Below are 6,852 nucleotides of genomic sequence, written 5' to 3'. Positions count from 1 at the left end.
GGACTGAAAGGTCCCAGGTTCGATCCCAGGCAAGGGCATGTACCTTGGTTGTGGGCACATCCCCAATAGGGGGTGTGCAAGAGGCAGCTGATCGATGATTCTCTCTCATCGATGTTTCTAACTCTCTGTCCCTCTCTCTTCCTCTCTGTAAAAAAGTCAATAAAATATATTTTAAAAAATGCTACAAACAAGGCAGGAGTGTCTTGTACTGGTTAATCTCTCAGCCATGATTGAGCATAGCCTTTGCTGCCAGCAGGAGCATGGACTGCATATGTGTAGGTCCCTCTGTATCATCGTAGTGAGCAATGGCTGGGACAGGAGTCCAGGGCTCCCCTAGGGACATCCCTTCTGACAGAGAGGCCCCTCAGCCCAGCAGAGCACCCTGGCAGCAGCCTGTTCATATGGGGAAGGGATGGGGAAAGTTCTAGATTGCTGGTAGGTTAGGCCTGCCACCTTTGGCATGGCCTAACATTTGTAGACAAAGATCCTTTATTTGGCTCCAAAAAGGTTTCACACAAACACATTTTTTAATAACAGCAAGCAATTCCAGTATCTTCCCAGGCGAAGGCATTCCTTAAATCCACATTTCTCAAACTGTCCTCCAGAGATCCGAAATTTTTCAACATGTTAATAAGTATCCTTAGAAACATGCCAAAGCAGAATGGGAAAAGCATCATAGACCCAGGGCCCAAGACCAAACTGGAGCTGGAAGAGCTGCCTCTTTCCCCCCCACCGGCCAGAGCCCTCCCTCCCCCTCCCTGCTGGCCTCCCGGATTACTTCCCAAGTCCCTGGGAGCTGGCGGCCTGAACTCTAAGTTCAAAACTTAGAGTTTTAAACCTTCCGTGGGCCAGCGACTTCTTTGACTGTGGAGAATCCTATGGGTCCCTGAGAATAATGATTAAGGGCATAGCACACTATTAAAGAGAAAACCAATTACATCGGAATCCAGTTTATCCAAACCTAAGAAAAACAAATTTGTGATATAATACGTGCCTCTGTTAATTCATTAAATAACATGACCGAGCAGCAGGTCCATCCCCTCCTATGCTTTGAAGCAAGGATGCATGAAAATAGTATTTTGAGGTGTCTGCCACGCTGTAATGAAATATGAAAAGATCTGATTTCCATGGGAAGAAAGCCCCAGGTCTGCCAGCACTACCGTGGCGCATGGTCTGGAATCCTAATGGGATAAAAGCTCAAGTCCAGGGAGAGCCAGTGAGCATAAGGATGCCACTGTTCCCTACCCAGATCTACCGCGTCCTAAAATCTGTCTTTGGATGCGGTAGTAGGGAGTCTGTGGACTCCGGGTGAAGAGGCCTTGAGCTTCCTTGTGCGTTCCCTCCTGCCTGGTCAGCCTGGCTGGGTGTGCACACTCACTTGTGTAGAGGGGGCAGTACTGGTGCTTAGTGTCACCTGTCACACTAAGAACGTAGTCTTTAAATGGATGGGACCACAGACCGACTTACCCACATTCTGGGCACATCTTTGGGCATCTTGGAGAACTGGTGTTGTGCATTAGACAAGTCAGAGCATTCCACCTGGGGTACTGGGGAGCCCTGGGGTCTTGGAAGCCCTTCACATTGGGGGCGGCCAGGCCAAGCCCAGGGTGGTCAGAGCTGCTGGCTTGGGGCTCCTGGGAGGAAAGCCAGGTTTGGCTAAGCAGCCCATGGCCTCTGTACATTACAAACCCAATGAGCGACACACACATCTTGGGCTTGCTGCATGTGACTCAGGGGAAGCTGGACCACGTGCAGACAATGGAGGAAGCGGTGGAAGGAGCTGGCACTCTGTGCACGCAAGGGCAGAGGGGGGGGTGGGGATTTGCAGTCCCAGTGCAGCTGCCTGGGGACAGAGAGGGAAGGGACAGACAGAGGGTGGTTGGTGTAGGAAGGTCAGGTGGAGTTCCTGTGGGTGCAGCTCTAGACAGCATGTCCAAATCTGTCACAAAATCACCCAGTGGTCTGAATCCTTCTGGAATCTCAGCTCATGTGTTTTGGACCCTTGGCCTAAAGATAAATGCCACAAACAAGGCCAGAAGTATCATCCAGCCATGGTCATTTAGTCGTAGCTGTCTGCTGGCGTGCCCTGCCGCCTCTCACCCCCAGCCAGCGGCAGGGTGACTGCTCCAATAAGAAATTCGTGTTTTGCATTATTTACCACTAGATCTGAAAATATTTGATTGGATTTAAAAATCTATCCATACTACTACCAGAAACTTCCACAGCAAACTTGTTAGTGTAGAAAGAGGAATTACAATTAGAGTCTTTAAATACAATTTGTGTTGATGTAATTTTCAAATTAACGTTGTCATGAAACTTAACACTACTTAGCAAAGTTTCTCGTCACGGCAAACTAGAAAGAATTTAAAGACACTGTTCATTAAAAACATCGTGATTAGAAATTGCGTGTCACAATTTCCAGCATACATCCTGATATAAAAAGTTAAGATCACGAAAGAAAGCTCAGAGTTTTCATTAAAGTTTCTTGAAAAGATAATATTGGAAGTTTCATAAAAATCCAATGTCTTTCCTAATACTTGCATTTGGTTTTTATCATAATTAAATACTGCAGAGAGAATGTAATGAAATTTGTTCCATATGGACACCCTTAAACACTCTTTCGGTTTTCCCCAGAGGGCTGTGTAAATACTATTGTCTGTGCTTCTCAGGGGAATATTTTCCTCAAATGTTCAGCCAGGAGGTGAGAGGACCTGGTGGCGAGGACCTGAGAAGTTGTAGGCCAGCCCTTCCACCGCTTCCTTTCTGCCTCAGCTAAAATATTTCTGCAGTTAAAACCCATTTTGATTCACGGTTAAACATATGTGGGTTACTCAGGTGACAATTCATCCATTTATTAATTAATTCATCAAATGTTTAGTCACGCAAACCCTTGATCTTAGAAGACTGAGCTCCTGCTGATTCCCTGAAGATGCCATACAGACCCCAGCTCCCTTCACGCTCCCAGGATCTCTGACAAGTGCGTACGGCGGTGGACACACCTGCGCTGTTAGCAATCTGCATTACCAATGCTTGCAAGTCCGCTCAGTGCCAGGGCGATGGGGCCCAGCGGAATGAGTCTGGGAGCGAAGAGGAATGCCTCAAAGCTGTGTAGCCACTCAGCAGCTGTCTGCCCTTGGGCAGTGCTTCCTAGGCAGAAAGCAGACTCTGATCCTCCCTCCGCCAGGCTGCTACCTGCCCCAGTGAGGCACTGGATGGGGAAGAGAAGCAAAAAGCTGTAGATGAGGCCTTGGAGGTAGCACCAGGCCTGGAAGAGGGCAGCTGTGGGTCAGCATCTGACCTGGCCTCGGGGTCTCTCATTTGGGTAGGATTCCCCATCCCAAGCAGACTCTGTTCTTGGTTTACACCCTCATTGGCTAGCGCTCTCCGCCAGTGGAAGGGCTCATGGGAAGCTCTAATGCCTTTTATTACATCACACGCCCTCCTTTCTGCCATGTTCTGTATGTTAGCAGGGAATCACTAAATACAGCTCCCACTTTAGGTGGATGGGAATTGTGAAGGGGGGGTGGTGGCTATCAGAGAATTTGTAGGCATAACTTTAAAGCCCCAGAGATGTCTTCTATAACCAGAGGGTCCTAGGGGGTCCTGGCTCTTTCGCCGGAGTCCTGCTCACAGTACCCGTGCGTCTTTTCCTGGGTTGCTCAGAGAGGACTCTTCCAGTCTGCATGGAGAGTGTAAGCCAGGCGGCCAGGTGTGGGGTGTTAAGGTGGATAAAGGCTTGGTCTCACCACTCAGTATGCAAATTGTACCTATTTTTAAATGTTTATCTTCATGTGGTTTCAGATGTTGGCTTGCAGGCTTTCTTGAGTGGGAGATGTTCCTCTCTCTCTGGGATCCCCTTCCCTATATCAAAGTTACAGCTGTTCTACCGGCTCCCAGACCCCAGACTAGAGCTGGGCTTGTACAGATGGCTCAGGGCTTCCTGCTGGCTGGTCCTACCTAGACTCTCATAGGTAAGATCATGAGCCAGTGGGCACCTTGGCTCACTTGGACCAATTGAAGGCCATTACATCTGAGGGAAGGGCCTTTTCAATGAAGGGGTCCAATAATGTAACAGTGGCTGGAGGAGTGCTGACTTCCTGCTCTCTGGAGGGTTCCAGGAGAGGCAGGGGAGGGGGGCTGGTGTTGGAAACAGGTTTCTTCTTATAGAGCCTGAAAGCAGTGACATCCGTGATTCCGTGAGGGGCTGGACCTTTGGATTCTTCAGGGAACAGTACCTCCTCATATTGTGGTGACCATTGTGGTGTGGTGGGGATGACAGCCAGCCCTCCCTGAGCACCTGCTGTGTGCTGGGACTGTTCTGTTCCGGGGGTGGGTGTGTGTTAGCTCATTCCAGCCCCACAAGAAACTTCCATGATCAGGCCCTGAGTGTCATCCCCTTAGCTGCCAAGGAAGCTAAGACAGGTGGTGGCAGGGCTGGGGTAGCACTCTTCATGGTGTGTCCCCCAGGGTCTGAGCCCAGGCCCCCAGCCTCAGGACGGCCGGAGCTCTGTGAGGAGGTCTCCAGCTACCTGCAGGGCTTCCCCAGTCCAATCCACGTTGAATGAGAAGGAAAGAGAGCCTTCGATCCCACAGTCGTGGCTCCTGACTGCGCAGAACGGCCTTCAGCCAAACAGGGACCAGTGGCTGAGTCCATTCCAGAAAGAAGCCCATTCGCTTTTTATTTTTCCTTTTTTTTTCCTTTTTATTGAATGAATTGGAGTGACACTGGTTCACAAAATTATACCGATGTCAGGTGCAATTCCACAACACATCGTCTGTACACTGTACTCTCTTCACCACCCCATGTTGAGTCTCTGTCCGTCACTGTTTATTCCCCTATACTCTTCTCCACCTCTCACACCCCACCCCCGCCATTAACTTCTTTTAAAAATGGTCTTTTAACACTCTCGCTGAGCTTTGAAAATGTCATGCGAAGCTTTGACTGACAGTGGGCTTCCTCCCATGCCCAGGTGACCTCTTCTCCTCGTTGTGCTTCTCCTGGGAGACGGGAAGGGGATCTGGTGCCGATGAAATGGGTGCCCGCGCCTGCCTGGTGCCCACGCTCGCCCCAGACCGGTGGGCAAGTGACCACAGAGGAGCTGGGAGTCGGGGGACGGCCACCAAATGCCTCTGGCATCTCGGCTACACTACATTTTTTCATAATATCATAAAATGTTAAGTTTCAGACCCTCCGGGTGTACACATGCATACAGATACACACACATCGCCAAGTGCTCACCGGGCAATCTGCAACGCTGCAGTCATTTTGCATTAAATAATCGTTTCCTCATTTCCCCTTATCACGGTGGTTTGTCCATATGGGAGCTGCCCGGGCCCCTCGCTCCCGACATCTGGGCTGCATTAATGATGCTGCCCAGTTGTTCCCGGTCACTCACGGAGTGGCTTCCCGCTGCCCTCGCTCCGCAAGCCTGTCCACAGAACTCCCTCCCCCCCGCCCCCCCCCCCCCCCCCCGAGGGGCAGGCCCGGGTCCTGCCACACAGCCAGGGTGAGATGATGGCTGATGCCTTGTGTCAGGGAGGCAGTCAGCCGTCCCTTGGATGAAAACAAAGGATGCCAGCACGCCCTGAAGGCAGAGGGTCCCTGGGAGGAAGGGCCCTCCTCCGATCGATCTGTTGCCCTGATTGCTTGTGTGCCAGCCAGGTGGCCACTTCTTTCTTCCTGGAAACAAACATTTCCCACGGGGCCCCCGCTCTCACTGTGTTAGTTAGTGGGGTGTGTGTGGGTGTGTGTGTGAAGGAGGAAGTAACTATTTAGCGATTGTAACTTAACAGTCTTTTTGGTCAACAGCCATGTATATAAGTCCAGTGATGTGGTCATTCATTTTTGAAACGACAAATGGACGCTCACTTCACACTTACCGATCACTTATTCTAAAGGCAACACGTTGTTTGATTACGGGTATGAAATAGCAAAGGAGGTTGGCTTGGGATCCCTCCTCCTGGAGCAAAATGTGCATTTGTGTGCCAAGGTGGGCACGTTGAGTGGTACCTCCTGGAGCCCAGAAGTGGTCAGGGGGCCTCCAGCGCGTCCCTGGACCCACGTTTGCGGGTTGACTGGCTGTCAGTGGGCTACGTGGCTGGGAAGCCAGTGCTCGCCCGCAGATCGGATCGGATCAGATCGGATCGGAACCACCTCCTTTGTTATTTTGGTCTCAGCCTGATGTGGCTGCCTTTACGTCAGGATTGGCAAATGCATGGCACACCTCACCCTTCAATGGAGGGGCTGTGGCTCGCTCGCTAATCACAACAGATGTGACCTCAGAATCCTTAACCCAGTGCTCCAGGCAACAGTGGCCAAACATCTGGAGAGCTGGTGTCAGGGAAAGGCATGAAACCCCTGGCAGGCCCTGCCCAGGTGTCCTTCTCGTTCTCAAACCCTTGTGACTCGGCTTGGCCACCGGATGTGCCAAGAACCTGGAGGCTCCTTGTCACCGCACCCTGCAGGCGTTCCCTTTAGGAGCAGCCCCGAGGACGGCCTGGCTCAGAGAAACCGCCTCTGACTGTCCCCTGGAGCGCTGTTTTCTAAGCGAGCAACTCTCCTGGAGACAGTCCCACGTAGGGTGGGAAATGTGTATGCATTTTGCTCTTAAATAACCAAAGACTTGCCATTCCACAGCTCTTTCCTAAGACGGCGTGTTCTCCTGGGGTTCAGGAGCTTTCTGCAGGAAGGCTTATGTGTTTGGGCTCTGCCTGGGTGGGCGCGGGTGGGGCCAGCAGACACCCTCATCTCTATCTGTGTGCTTTTCAACAGGAGCACCTAGCGGAGGGTATGGGATCTCATTGAAACGGGATTGGGGGTGGGGGAAACCTGGGCAGGAACCCTAACTATCG

Source organism: Pipistrellus hanaki (assembly GCF_964339955.1).
Source record: "Pipistrellus hanaki genome assembly, chromosome: 13".
Classification (NCBI taxonomy): Eukaryota; Metazoa; Chordata; class Mammalia; order Chiroptera; family Vespertilionidae; genus Pipistrellus; species Pipistrellus hanaki.
The sequence above is the reverse complement of the archived record's forward strand: the minus strand, read 5'-3'. Positions refer to the sequence as shown.